The sequence below is a fragment of the Chelonoidis abingdonii genome, chromosome 12 (genome assembly GCF_003597395.2).
Source record: "Chelonoidis abingdonii isolate Lonesome George chromosome 12, CheloAbing_2.0, whole genome shotgun sequence".
NCBI classification, from domain to species: Eukaryota; Metazoa; Chordata; order Testudines; family Testudinidae; genus Chelonoidis; species Chelonoidis abingdonii.
Genome location: NC_133780.1, coordinates 6,251,122 through 6,265,767, shown reverse-complemented (window position 1 = coordinate 6,265,767; position 14,646 = coordinate 6,251,122). Strand labels below are relative to the sequence as shown.

The following is a 14,646-nucleotide window of genomic DNA, read 5'->3' as shown; positions in this document are numbered from 1 at the left end:
TGGTGTATACTACACCTAACATATATGTATTAGCTAACAGGCCCAATTTAAAGTGTCACAACATCAATATATTCTAGCTCTTTTTATGTTTTTGTGCACATATATTCTAGTTCTTTTTATGTTTTTGTGCACATTAGTCTCAGACTATGGCTCTGATCTTTTTTCACAACTGAAACCCACTAAGTTATTTTATTGTATTTATTATTGTTATTATTAAACACTTCAGTAAGTGTCCACCCAATGCTTTGGGGATCTTTGACAATCTTTTAAAAATACTTGTTTGAAGAAACAGGCCTGGGCACTATCCCAGGAGCAAATAAAATAACCCAGCAGCAGCAATGCAATCAGGGCAAAAATTGAATAATGAAAGTGTTGCTCTTGCTGAGTTTACACATTGTGAGTTCCATTGATTTTGAGCAAAGCATGTTGTTAAGACACTTCAGGGGCCTAAATAATTTCTCTGAGAAACAGCGGTCACAGGGCAGACTCCTACCTGATTCCATCTTGTGAACATAACAAATAAGGAAGAAAACAATAAAACTAGGGAGAGAGGAGCTGGCTCTGGCGCTGTGGCAGAATGAGAGAACTTCCATCTTCACTGTAACTTGATCTAGACAACAGGAAGAAGGAGGAAAAGATCTTATCATAGTGAGCATAACACTGACCAACATTAAATCATTAAAGTCAAACACTAAAGAGGACAAATTAAATAAAAAAGAGTAAATACATTGTTAAGTGAACTCTTTCACATTATGGAGTTAGAACAGCCATTCAATTAAAATTCAAACTGTGTTTTCTTTATGAGTCTGATTTTGTCCTATTCCTGCAAAACCACATTAAAAAAAAAAAAAAGTCAGATCAGTGTAAAAGTTGGTAGTAATTCTACCAATGGAGAACAACTTTTAAGGAATGAGAAACAGAGAGAGAGAGAGAGAGAGAGAGATTGATTGATTCTTGGAGGGCCTTTTTTACCAATTTCATTTCTTTCAACATATCAGAGGCAAAATGAGTCAGGCTCATAAACAGAGTAAAAGGGACCACGGAGAAAGACTATTCCGATAAGCTTGGATTTCCAAGAGTTTGTAACTTACTTTACAAAACAGAAATATACTGTGACGGTGCACCTCATAAGGCTTTATGGAAATATGCTTATGAATGTATATATAATTGGAATGTGTTTTATGCTACATATGCCATGTAACATATCCCTGTAAAGGTTACGATCTACTGAATCTATTAATCCTATTTGTATGCATGTATCATTTTTGTATTCAAAGTTATGAATATTGGCTGTGTACTTGCTTGATTTTTAAGTAGCCTTAGTGAAGCATTTGGTCAGCTTCTTGAAAAAGAAATGTGCAAATTAAGTGCCCAATCAAGAAACACTTAATGAACAATGGATCTTGGAAGGCTCCAATCCACATAAGAAGTCTTTCTGGAGACATTCAAGATTGCATGTGGGCAATGGATGCTGCCTGTAAAAACTGAGTCATGCATGGACAGATGTCTTAGGCCAGGTCTACACGACGCGCGAAAATCGATTTTAGATACGCAATTTCAGCTACGAGAATAGCGTAGCTGAAATCGATTATCTAAAATCGATCTACTCACCCGTCTTCACCGCGCGGGATCGATGTGCGCGGCTCGCCATGTCGATTCCGGAACTCCGTTGGTTTTGGTGGAGTTCCGGAATCGATGTAAGCGCGCTCAGGGATCGATATATCGCGTCTAGATGAGACACGATATATCGATCCCCAAGCAATCGATTGTAACGCGCCGATACGGCGCGTCGTATAGACGTGGCCTTACCCAGGTGACTCCAAAACTCCTCTTGGAGTTGGACTTTGCATAGGAGCGAGGAGGGAATCTCCATTCACAAGAGAAAGTCTGTTTAAACCCCTGGGAGTTTTGTCTTTTGTCTTCAGCTGGCTCAAGAGAGAGCATCTCCAACCGCAAGGATACCTGAAAGAAATTGGAACAAAGGACAGTAGCTGCAGGGGGTGTGAGTGACTGCAGAACCCATACTAGGAGATTAGTCTGTAAAAGGAAGTTTATTGGAATTCCTCTGAGGATGAGGTTTTATCTGTATTCAGTTTTCTTACTGTATTAGGCTTAGACTTCTGTTTTCTTTTATTTTGCTTGGTGATTCACTTGGTTCTGTCTGCTATTACCTGGGACCACTTAAATCCTAGTTTCTGTATTAATAAGTAAAAAGTGATTTTATTAAATTAATCCAGCATATGTATTAATACTGGAGGGAGGGGCAAACAGCTGTGCATCTCTCTCTATCAGTGTTATCAAGGGCAAACAATTTAGTAGTTCACCTAAACACATTTATTTGGGGTTTGGACCAAACTGAGAGTTGGGCAACTAAGTGTTAAAGACAGGAACACTTCTTAAACTGCTTTCAATTAAGCCTACGGATGTTAGTGGACGTGGTTCAGACCTGGGTCTGGGTTTGCAGCAGGCTAGCGGGTCTGGCTCAAACCAGGCAGGGCACTGAAGTCCCAAGCTGCAAGGGTAGGAAAGCAGGGGCAGAAGTAGTCTTGGCACATCAGCTGGCAACTCCAAGGGGGTTTCTATGATCCAACCTGTCAGATATACAATAAATTAATTCATAGCAAATCTCCCTTTGAATGCACGGAGAGCAGGATCAAGTCCAGTTTCCTTGAATAAAATATAAGAGCAAAGAAATAAATTCTTAAATCAAATAACCACACTAGTCCGCCGTTAAATTACAATGAAAGGAGAGGAAAAATATATCACATATAATTATGAATATATAGTTCAAATGCAAAGTTTATATTCAGAGTCAGACACATTTATCTGCTGAGTCCAGGGACATATAAGGGGTCAGCTTGGGAGTGCTGATTAACCTTGTCCTCTCAGATGCACTATGTGAAAGTGTGTGTGTGTGTGTGTGTGTCTGTCCGTCTGTATAAAAACAAAAGCGGTACATTGATAGAAATACAGACCCCCACGCCCACCCCCAGAATAGTAACCCTAATAAATGAACATACCCCAAAGTAATGGGGAAAGCTGGTAAGAGACTGTTACTTATCACCTTATTTTCTTTAGATATTTGCAAATTGATTGGTTAATTATTTGCTCCATTATCTTTCCGGATACAGAAGTTAAGCTGACTGGTCTGTAATTCCCTGAGTTTTCCTTATTTCCCTTTGTATAGATTGGCACTATAATTGTTTTTTTCCAGTCTTCTGGAATCTTTCCTGCCTTCCATGACTCTTCAGAGATAACTGCTAATGGCTCACATATCTCCTCAGTCAGGTCCTTGAGTATTCTAGGACACATTTCATCAGGCCCTAGTGACTTGAAGACATCGGATTTGTCTAAGTAATTTTTAACTTGTTCTTTTCCTATTTTTGCCTCTAATACTACCTCATTTTCACTGGCATTCACTATGTTAGATGCCCAAACACCACCAACCTTCTTAGTGAAAACCGAAATAAAGAAGTCATTAAGCACCTCTGCCATTTCGACATTTTCTGTTATTGTTCCCCACCCCCGCCCACTGAGTAAGGGGCGTACCCTGTCCTTGGTCTTCCTCTTCCTTCTAATGTATTTGTAAAATGTTTTCTTGTTACCTTTTATGTCTCTACCTAGTTTGATCTCGTTTTGTGCCTTGGTCTTTCTAACTTTGTCCTTACATATTTGTGTTATTTCTTTATATTCATCCTCTGTAATTTGACCTAGTTTCCACTTTTTGTAGGACTCTTTCTTGACTTTTAGATAATTGAAGATCTCCTAGTTAAGCCAGGGTGGTTTCTTGCCATACATCCTATCTTTCCTATGCAGTGGTAGAGTTTGCTCATGCCCTTTATAATGTCTCTTTGAAAAATTGCCAATTGTCCTCAGTTGCTTTCCCCCTTAGACTTGCTTCCCATGGGATCTCTCCTACCAACTCCCTGAGTTTGCTAAAGTCTGCCTTCCTGAAATCCATTGTCTTTATTTTGCTGTTCTCCCTCCTACCATTCCTTAGAATCACGAACTCTATCATTTCATGATCATTTCCACCAAAGCTGCCTTCCACTTTCAAATTCTCAACCTGCCCCTATTTGTCAAAAATCAAATCTAGAACAGCCTCTCCCCTAGTAGCTTTCTCCACCTTCTGAAATAAAAAATTGTCTCCAATACATTCCAAGATCTTGTTGGATAATCTGTGCCCTGCTGCATTATTTTCCCAACAGATGTTTGGGTAGTTGAAGTCCCATATCACCACCAAGAACATAAGGTTGTTCTTATCTGCTATTTTGTCCTAATTTGCTAAAAACTACTACATTATATAGCTAATTCCTACAGAGAGCAGTTTCTTACACTATTGGCTGTGTGACACTGCTATCTATAGTAATGTGCTACCTGTAGCAGTGCTATCTGATGTAGCTAATTCCTACAGATAGCAGTTTCACACAGCCTATGGCATGAGAAACTGCTATCTGTAGGAATTTTGTACCTGTAGCAGGGAGAGATAGTGAACTGTTTCCATTAGCAGTTACTGATACATATGGTTGTTCTTATGTCCTGATTTGTCCTAATTTGCTAAAACTTGACAGTGGTGTGGGATGGAAGCATAAAGTGTTCAGCTTCCAAACGACGCTGCCTGGATTCATGTTAGTGGGATGCAGGACATATGGAGGATAATTTAAACTCCTAACTTCCTTAGGGTTCACCTTCAACATACTTCTATGTTGGTGCAATCTCTGACCATCACAGTTCATCAACTCAGCAGGCAGGCACAGGCAGCAATGCACTTGTCCTGTTGCCCTGACTGAGAGAGGTTTCTGAATGCACAGACAGTGCTTCACTTTTTCAACTGCTGAGTCTGTCACCGTTGCACTGCATGCTTCTAACCAGTCAGCTGAGTTTACTGCAGAAAGATAGTGAACGTTCGCTGGTCTTGGTTGGAACCAGTGTTCAACTTCTGGATTAACAAGTGACAATGCACTTAACACTGGCCCCTCGTCTGCAGCGTGTGGTATCTCTTGTTTAAAGAGAAACTATGATGTGACAGCCATGTTTGTTCACAGAAACTGTGTTGTGTCTCCAGCATTCTTAACAGCCTCATTAAGTACTTCTAAAATTGGCTCTGACAATGACTGGCTTATAAGGCTTTCTGCAGGTTGATGCAGTCCAGCAGATTGGTGTTTTGCAGCCTTTCCACATAGTTTGTCAGCATTGGCTTTGCTGATCAGTCTGGCAAACCAAGCTCCTCCTTGGAATGCTCACATCTTGAATAGTGCGTGCAGTCCTGGTCACCCCATCTCAAAAAAAGATATATTGGAGTTGGAAAAGGTGCAGAGAAAGGCAATTAAAATGATTATGGGTATAGAACAGCTTCTATATGAAGAGAGATTAAAAAGACTGGAAGACTTTCCGGCTTGGACAAGAGACTACTAATGGGGTGATTTGATAGAGGTCTGTAAAATCTTGAATGGTGCGGAGAAAGTGAAAAGCTCCCTCACATAATGCAAGAACTAGGGGTCATGCAATGACATTAATAGACAGCAGGTTGTTTCTTTTTTTTTAAAAAAGAGAAGTACTTCTTCACACAACATACAGTCAACCTGTGGAACTCCTTGCCAGAGGATGTTGTGAAGGCCAAAAAAGAACTAGATAAGTTCATGGAGGGTATGTCCATCTGTGGCTATTAGCCAGGCTTCGCAGGGGTGCAACACCACGCTCTGAGAGACTCTCTTTGCCAAAGCTGGGAGTGAACGACACAGGAAGGATCACTCAATAATTTCCCTGTTCTGTTAACTCTCTCTGAAGCACCTTGCATTGGCCACTGTTGGAAGACAGACTACTGGGCTAGATGGACTATTGGTCTGACCCAATATGGCCATTCTTATATACTTATTTAAAAATCAATTATAATATACTAAACATTTTTATTACAGAAACTCCCAACACCAGCCAAAACTGATCACTTGGACAATACAGCTTTGTCCAATGGCAAAGGCAGAGTAGGTGAGTTCATGTAAATACAATCTGGTCCTGAAGCCTTCCCCAGACTCACCATTAGCTGTCAGGGGGAGCTCATTCAGACCTTGCTCACAAATCATAATTTTAAATTATAAGGTTGGCCAACATTGTCAAAACCAATGGGCCAACACTGTCAGAAAAAACAACAGCTGGGTGAGGAAGCTCGTCTTTGTTCATGCTTTTCAGGTACAAGATATCATACCCTGTATACGCTTTATCATACCCTGTATATGCTTTTAAAGTATGTATTAATGTTCCAATTTCAACTCAAATTTCCAACCAGTGACAAAATTGGCAACGCTGTTGTAACTAGTTGACTACTGGGGGGTATTTGGGAAATTCAGGGGGAGTGTACAGCCCCCTGGGGGGGTGTAAGAAAGGCTTGGTTTCACTAAATTAAGTCTCCTGCTGCAGCACCCTGGTGGGTTACGTCAAAGAGGAGCTGCAGTGACTAGGCAGTGGGGTGCCTGTGCCTTTAAGAACCCAGCCTTGGGAAGCCATGCTGAGAGGTGCTGTCTGCGGGAGGGGAAATAAAAAAGCCCCCCTGCTCACCCCCCCCAACATAGGCATGCACACAGGATGTACCGGGTGTGCCCAGGCACACCTTAATGCCCGCGGGCCGGATACAGCCTCTTAGGGCTTTGGATCCGGCCCTCAGGATTTGCCCCCTGTGATGCCACAGGCCCCGCGCCGCTCTCAGAAGCGGCTGGCACAGCACCACGTCCCTGGGGTCCGGGGGGGTGGGGGACAGAGGGCTCCATGCATTGCTCCAAGCACCGCCCCCCACAGCTCCCACTGGCCGGGAACGGGGAACCGCGGCCAATGGGAACTTCAGGGGAGGTACCTGCAGGCGTGGCACGGGCAGTGCGCGGAGCCCTATGAGCCCCCCGAGGGGCTGCGCAGGGATGTGTTGGGCGGCGTGGTGTCAGGACAGGGCAAGCGGCGCATATGCCGCTGCAGGTAAGTGGTGCCAGGCCGGAGCCCAAACCCCTCCTACACCCCCCCTCCAACTCCCTGCCCTGAGCCCCCTGTCTGCACCTCGCACCCCAACCCCTGCCCTGACCTCATACCCCTCCTGCATCCCAACCCCCTGCCCCGAGCCCCCTGCCCGCACCCCACACCCCTCCTGCACCCCAACACCCTGCCCTGAGCCCTCTGTTGCACCCTGCACCCCCATGCACCCCAACTCCCTGCCCTGAGCCCCCGCTGCACCTTGCACCCCCATGCACCCTAACTCCCTGCCCTGAGCCCTCTGTTGCACCCTGCACCCCAGTTCCCTGCCCTAAGCCTCCTGCCTGCACCCTGCAACCCTCCTGTACCTCAATCCCTTGCCCCTGAGCCTAGGGTGATCAGATGAGATGAAGAAAATATCAGGCCCCGGGAGGGGCATGCACCCCTTCCCGCACCCCCTCGTGCACCCCAACCTTTATGGTGTTTGCCTTTTAAAAAAAAAATTCCCTGGGTACACACACCCTAATGAAATGTGCTGCGCACGCCTATGCCCCCATCCCTATTTTTTGCCAAACACTAGTGGGGTCTCAGACCACCGGGGTAACGGTTCCCCCCTCTGCCCTGCCTGTGCCAGGTTTTACCCTCTCTCACCCTCTGCCTGGGCTTAACTCCAGCTCCTCCCCCCATCCTCCAGCTGCTTGACACCCCCCCGCCCCCGTCAGTGTTCGCCCCCCGCCCCTGTCACTCACCGAGGCTCAAGGTCACGGAGCCGGAGGGTTTAGGACCCGATCCTTCATGGAGAGTTTTGTGCCATTTGTAGCTGAATTGTCGGGGCCGAGCCCCCATGCCTGGGCCTTCCACACGCTTCAAAACTGAAAGTACCAAAGTAGCGGAAAATCAAAGTAAGGATCCGAGGGGTCGGGGCAAATTCTTCTGGAAGTACCAGGGCCCGGAGCTGGCGGGGAGGGGCAGTTTGCTGGGTGAGCCAGTGCAGGGATGTTCTTGCCCCCCAGGGATCGCTGGGTTCCGCTACAGCCCCGCCCGGCTGGGGAACTAAAGCAGCAGCAGCAAAAAGCACCAGCTAGTTCACACCTTCCCCCTCGCGCCCCTGCCCTGGGTGGAGACAGAATGAGGAAGGTGGAGGGGGGGGGAAGCTGAAATCCAGAGTTATTGAGTGGGTGATGGGCAGGAAGCAACAGCTGATCAGACGGGGCGGGGGTCAGAACGGAGTCCCAGTCCCCACACGTCAGCAGAGGGGGCTGATTGCAGGATCAGAGCCTTACTGGGACATTTCTCACCAAAGCCCCCAGGGCTGGAACGTTACGGGTGATCTGGCTCCAGCTCAGCAAACAGCCTGAGTCAGTTCCAGGAAGGGAAACACACAATTGCTCGTGCTGCAGGCGGGGCATATTCCTGAGTTCGGGAAAGCGAAACTAACCCTGTTACACTGCCCAGAGGGAGCCATGGCCACAGACAACCCTGGAAAGTCTCCGGGAGGAAGCTACGTGCCCCATCTGTCTGGAGTATTTTAAGGACCCAGTGACTATAGAGTGTGGGCACAATTTCTGCCGAGCCTGCATCGCCCAGTGCTGGGAGGGATCCGATACAGCCGCCTCCTGCCCTGAGTGCAGAGAAACTGGGCAACAGGGAAACCTCAGGCCGAACAGGAAGCTGGCAAATGTTGTAGAAATGGTCAAAAGGCTGAGTTTACAGGCAGCAAAGGGAGCAGGAGAGGAGAGGGTGTGTGGGGAACACCAGGAGACTCTGAAACTGTTCTGTGAAGAGGATCAAACTTCTGTCTGTGTGGTTTGCCATCTGTCCCGGGATCACAGGGTGATTCCCATAAAGGAGGCTGCCCAGGAGTACAAGGTAGGCAATTGCTGTCAAGTTTAATGGGTAATAACTTTGGGTTTTAATTACTGGCTGATTTCACTTAAACTTACCTGGCACAGGTGTGACACATCATTCAGCTCTGTAAAGCCTTCATTGTATGGGAATTGCTATCACAAAATTAATGATCTGGCAGTGTAGTGACAGAATCAGAATATCAGGTCTTGAAAGATACCTGATGTGGGAAACTTTTCTCTGAGTTTCTGAATGTTTTTTCACACTCAGCTTCCACTGCTGAACTAAGGGAACTTTTTACACCAGGGTGAGTGTTATCAATCAGTGAGGTTTAAATCACAAGAGCTGCAGGCCAGTCTAGGTGAGTGTGTCTCCTTCAGACTGGAGAACTGATCATTTAAATATCAACACTGTTAATTATTTTGTTCCCCCTGTGAGAGCAGAGAGGGAGAATTACAGCTCAGCACCATTTATTGCCAGTGCCGCCTCCTTCCAGTGCCACAAGCGGGTGATGTTTGGGAGATGCCACCTCTTATTTTCCCCCAGTAAGGGAGGACCAGGTCCAGAGAGCCCAGGGGTACATTCTAGCCCGATGAGGGGAGTCCAGCCCCAGGAGCCCCTTGGAGTCAATCAGCAACTCCATCCTGTTTTGGGGTACGCTCATTTATTAGAGTTACTCTTCTGGAGGGAGGGGGTGTAATTCTATCAATGTGCTGCATGTGTGACTTGTGTTTTCATATGGAACTCTGCTTCTCCCTTCTGCAAGTCCCCTCCCAATGGAGCTACCCTGTAGAACCTAGGCTCCCTAGGTATGGGTTCCTCTATCCACAGAATCAGATAAACACACACTAACAGAGTAAGCCTGAGAGGACTGAGGCCAGGTCTACACTGCGACTTTAAATCGGTTTAATGGCCGATATACCGATTTAACGCTGTATCCGTTCACATGACGTCGTCATTAATATCGATTTTACCGCCTCCTTAAATCGATTTCGGAACTCCTCCCAAACGAGAGGAGTAGCGCTAAAATCGATAGTCTGGAAAGAATACCTGGGAACCGTATCAAAAGCTTTGCTAAAGTTTAAGATATATCAATTCCATCACTTCTCCCCATAAATCCTCTCACAGAGCGACGTGCTATTAATTCATTAGAACGCAATCGAGGTTCGGTCAGGCAGGTAGTGCCCTTGGTGAACTTCATTTAGACTGTTATTCTGATGTCGCTTCCCTCTCTTCAAGTTGTTTCAAATGCATCCTTAAGGTACTGCTCCATGATTTGCCGGCGACTGAAGAGGATCGCTAGCCGTCTGTATGCTGTTCTCTTCTTCCCTTTTTATAAATGGCTGAGGCTCTATTTCCCCTTCTTTGCACATCCCTGCAGACCTTGGAGACTCCTACATAATTCTTTCAATAGATAATTCAATAGCCTGCAATCACATTAGTGACCAAGTCCCTCAGCGGCCAAGGAAACTTAGCTTTGAGACCTCATGGTATTGTGGAGCGTTCAGTCTTAATGATCTTATATGCATCATCGTAGGCATTATTTCTTGCCCAACTCAACGCCCCAAGCTGAGGCCATCACCCTTGATGCTCGACCAACTCCACGAGTCCTCTCAGACGGCAGAGAATTGTGCCCATAACTTACCTCACACCGGTACTCTGACAATACATGTTATAGCATCCTTCTATTACTTATGTAGTTTTCAAACGATGTCTTTGGGATGGTTTTATAACATTAAAAATACTGGATAATAAAAAACAGTTATCTACTCTTGAAATCTTCTAGCAACCAATTGTGTTAAAGATCTTGATGCGAAGATTTGTACACACTCCTAGTTTCGTTGCCCTACCCATGTCATAACCTCTCAGTACCACTCTGGTTGATTTGTCTTGTTATGGATATGTGTTCTGTACGCCTACTTACCTTTGCAGACTAGGGGATACTAATTTATACACACCTCACAGCAACCAGCCTGGGCGAGTTTGGAATAAACAGACTTTTACGTAGGACTTGCAGTGGCGGAATGGATGCAAAGATTAGAAGAATGCGTCTACAAAGTTGTACTATGACATTGGGCTAGGTCAAATTGCGTTCTTGAATTAAGAATCTGATGACCATAAACGTCAATGATTTTAACATGCCGCAAAGTATTTAAACATATTATGAGAGACAGGACTTTGGGTGAATATAATTCCAAACTACCCACACTTAATTCTGAATTTATGAGGTTGATGCAAGAGGCCTTTGTCTCGGATTTACGCAGTTAAAGCTTAAGTTGCTACAATACTTATGATCCAGCGATTTATAAAAAAGAGTAGAAGAGGGGCAGCCTAAGGAATACGTAAGGAAGGTATTATTGGGACATGCACTAGAGCATTGACTAGGCTCATAAGTGTCTGTTCGATTCCGATTCAACTTCCTTTCTTCAGCTTCCAATCCTGGGCTGAAGAGAGCAGCAGAATACAAGTTCTTCAAAGCTGGGACAGCAGTAGGCTGGGGGGGATGCGCTACAGATACCCAAAAAACTCCCTGCAATCTCTGTGTAAGTGAAGAGACGAGTTGGTGTTGTCAAAAGTCCTCGAGCATAGTACTTAGCGAGACTAATTTGAAGGGAGCGACATAATAAGAGTTAGAATAACGAATCGTTCTGTTGTGTGTGCCTGACGGACAGCTTGGCAGGAGCAGGAGGTGAGAGGAGGAGGAAGGTCAAGGGTAGATGAGGTTGGTAGGCTCGGGTGGTAGCGCAGGAGGGAAAGGAGGTCTGGGAGGTGTTGTATGCCTGGGGCGAGTAGGGCAGGGCTAGGAAGGTGCCAGCGCCGCCACGCCGTCTCACAACCCCTAATGAGATGCACTGCAGCAAGAACCAAACCAGCGAGGGATCAGTTGAGTGTACCCTGTGTCCCAGTGTGGGTACTATAAGAGAGACAGGAAATAGTATGCGGCGCTGAGGGTCAGCTGCTCTGTTTCCGTCGGTTGAAGACGAAGTGGCGAGAAATTCTGGACTGACAGGGATGTCTGGGTTCTTGAGATAGAAAGGGATTGAGTACGAGAGATCGAGGAGGAGTTAGAGCGAAGCCCGGGGCATGGATTCAGGTAGGTACCGTCCCGCAGTGGAATTGAAGGGCATACACAGCTGGACGAGTGGAGGTGCGGTCCTCTAGTAATTTTATAATGTCAATTGTTGGCTATTTCATACTACTTGAGCCTAAGGGAGATGACTGGAGATTATTCCTGCAGCTGGGCATCTTGTCTGACACGCGTTGGTGATGAGATGTGGCGAGCGCTCAGACTGGGACTAAGCTGTCACGAGGATGTTGGACATTGAGATGGGTGCAACTGCGTTTAGACCACTGAAGCAACAGTTTATGTATTCTAGTCTACGTCAGTAAGGGTTTGCGCCAACTACTGGAAACGCCAGGGACTTCATGAAGCTCATATGTTTGGTGTGTGGTCTCTAATGTTTCAGAATATAGTATGGTTTATATGATAGAAACTAATACTAAGGGCGTTAGTGTGATTGTGCCCAAGTCGAGGTAAGAAGATGACTTTAGCAGGTGTTGTGCGTCAACTGAGTAAGATAATGAATAAGGGGAAAGATTTGAAAAGAAGTAAGCGCGGATCATACCTACAGTGCGAGCTTGCGCTCTCAATTGCAGGCTACAACAAGTTGCGATCGACGGGAGGGACGCATCAGCTCGAGCGATGTACACTAGGTGGATCTATGAGTGGACAGCCTTGCTGTTTGCTCGGTCAATCGTTCGCTGTACTGCATTGTGTTTCATATATATTCTCACCTTCTCCCCGAATGGTTCTCTCGATCGGGCACGCGAGGGAAATGTGCCGCGTACAAACTCTTGATCATTTAGTGTATTCAAATAAATAGCTGATAAGCATTAAGTGATCACGCCATTCACTTATTTTTTACCCCACCGCCCCTCGCGCGCTCCCACTTGGGCCGCCCTCCCGGATCGCGGAGAAAAAAAAGTGGCGGGTGACTGATGGCATACGGAATAAATACTGTTCTAATGGACCGGACTGGGTCTGAGGCCTTAGATAAGAAGCTACAGGCATGAGGAACTGTAGGAGGGTTGTGAGAACAGAAGAGTGAGGGTGGGGATTCGGCCACTGATAGATGCCAGCAGCTGTGCTGGACAAAACTGGTGTGCTAGAAGACACTGGACATCAAGTCGTCCCGGAATCGCTTGTTTTTAATACTGAGAAAATGGTGAAGGGGTGTACGATTGAGGGAAGTTCTTAGGTTCGTTTATCCGTACATCCGGTCGTAGGATTGTGGAATCAAAGGTGTCGGTGGGTCAAAGAACTAGACACACGTGATCCATTGTCAATGAAAAATACGAAGGCGAGGTAATGTTGAAAGTGTCAGGCAGACATTAAGATCGAGATTGTGATTTAAGTGATGAAACGGTAATGGAACGGCATAAGTTCGAGTGAGATTCGAATGAGAGCGTTCTGAGCCGTTAGTGGATGCAACGGGGGGCTGGTAGGTGCCGAAAGTTTGTCATGGAAAGATATGCAGACCATTTCACGTTAGCGCCTTTTTACACAGTCTTATGGTGGGAGTTCGTAGTGCGCTGCTAGACCCCATAGACGAGGAGGGGACCTATGGAGCTTGACCTATCCCTATGCTCTATCGTGATGGCACCTTGGCCTTTCCGCTCAAAACTTGTGTTGGATGGATATATAAGAGTGAAAAAAGAAAGGGATTTTTGCGTGACCATAAACGCTATTATATATATGAAGTGGCTGATAGGCTATTAATGTTATATGAAGAACTGAAATGTATATAAAGCTATTTCTTCACCTCAGGTGGTCTAATATGAGGTTATAGCTGGTGATGTGATTTGTAGGTGTTAAGGAGGTGTAAGGAAGTCGTTCTCTTTTTGTAGCAGTCTTAAATGGTTGGTGGTACGCTATTAAGCTCAGTTTAGTTTCTTCTACTTCGCCGGGAAGTGTTAGTTCCTTGTGTATATTTTCTGACAGGTCTTGACATTTCAGCAATCCGTAAAGCCTTGACACTAGCATCGTTCTTCGGCTCAGTTGGATTGGGAATTTGTAAAGAACCGTTTATTAAAAGAATATTATATTGCGGATAACAGGGACAATCGGAGAGGACGTCACGCTGCACATGGGGACCACGTCACGTGTGAAATACAAGCATGGCTGAACTAAGTCATTATTAGTCTCAAGCAAATCACCTTACCGTCGGTTAAGTCTATTACGGGCCACATCTTGAAGAATTTCCCTCTGTGATTTTTCTAAATTCTAAGATTTCAATTTAATTTTAATAACTGGTATAATAACTCTATATATTCGTATTGTGGAGCACTTATGGGTGCTTGTAGGTCTTCTGTAACTCTAGCGACGAATTAATACCCAATTAATTCAAATAATACTATAGAGTTCTGTGAAATTTCAGTACTAATAGATTTTCACTGTCGAATGAATCACGCTCTAGAGAGAGACACACTCACACCTAATCTGATGATTTTGGCCCCGATTTAATAAGAAATTTGGTACTTTCTAGCTTGTCTTCTCAGTCGAATCCTCATGAGTGTTTCAGGCCTAAAGGCCAACGTGCTCATTTACAGTTCTTAAAATCTGTAAAAAAATCCTCATGATTGTGGCAAGATATTCTGGATGTAGAATCTATTAAAAATATCGACTATAAACATACCACATAAACAAGGGCTGGCTGTAGGGACGGTATATGATGAGACCATGTCGCAAAGGAGTGATACAAGATAATTAAGGGTGACAATCTCGCCAGGAGGCTCCATAGAACAAACAACGTAATTCATAAACCCAGAAGGGTGTTTTAATGGTGTGGC

The 14,646-nt window shown here is 45.3% G+C and overlaps 2 protein-coding genes across 3 annotated transcripts in view; both read left to right on the top strand.

Annotated features, from left to right (window-relative positions):
• The window catches only part of LOC116823721 (zinc finger protein RFP-like), a 415,971-nt gene that overhangs the window by 143,514 nt on the left and 257,811 nt on the right, over positions 1–14,646 (top strand). The gene's annotated exons all lie outside the window — the stretch shown is intronic.
• LOC116830655 (butyrophilin subfamily 1 member A1-like) overlaps positions 8,764–14,646 on the top strand; it is a 30,506-nt gene continuing 24,623 nt past the window's right edge. The window contains exon 1 of the mRNA XM_075071632.1: positions 8,764–8,820. The gene's annotated coding sequence lies outside the window, so the exon portion shown is untranslated. The remainder of the gene's footprint in view (positions 8,821–14,646) is intronic.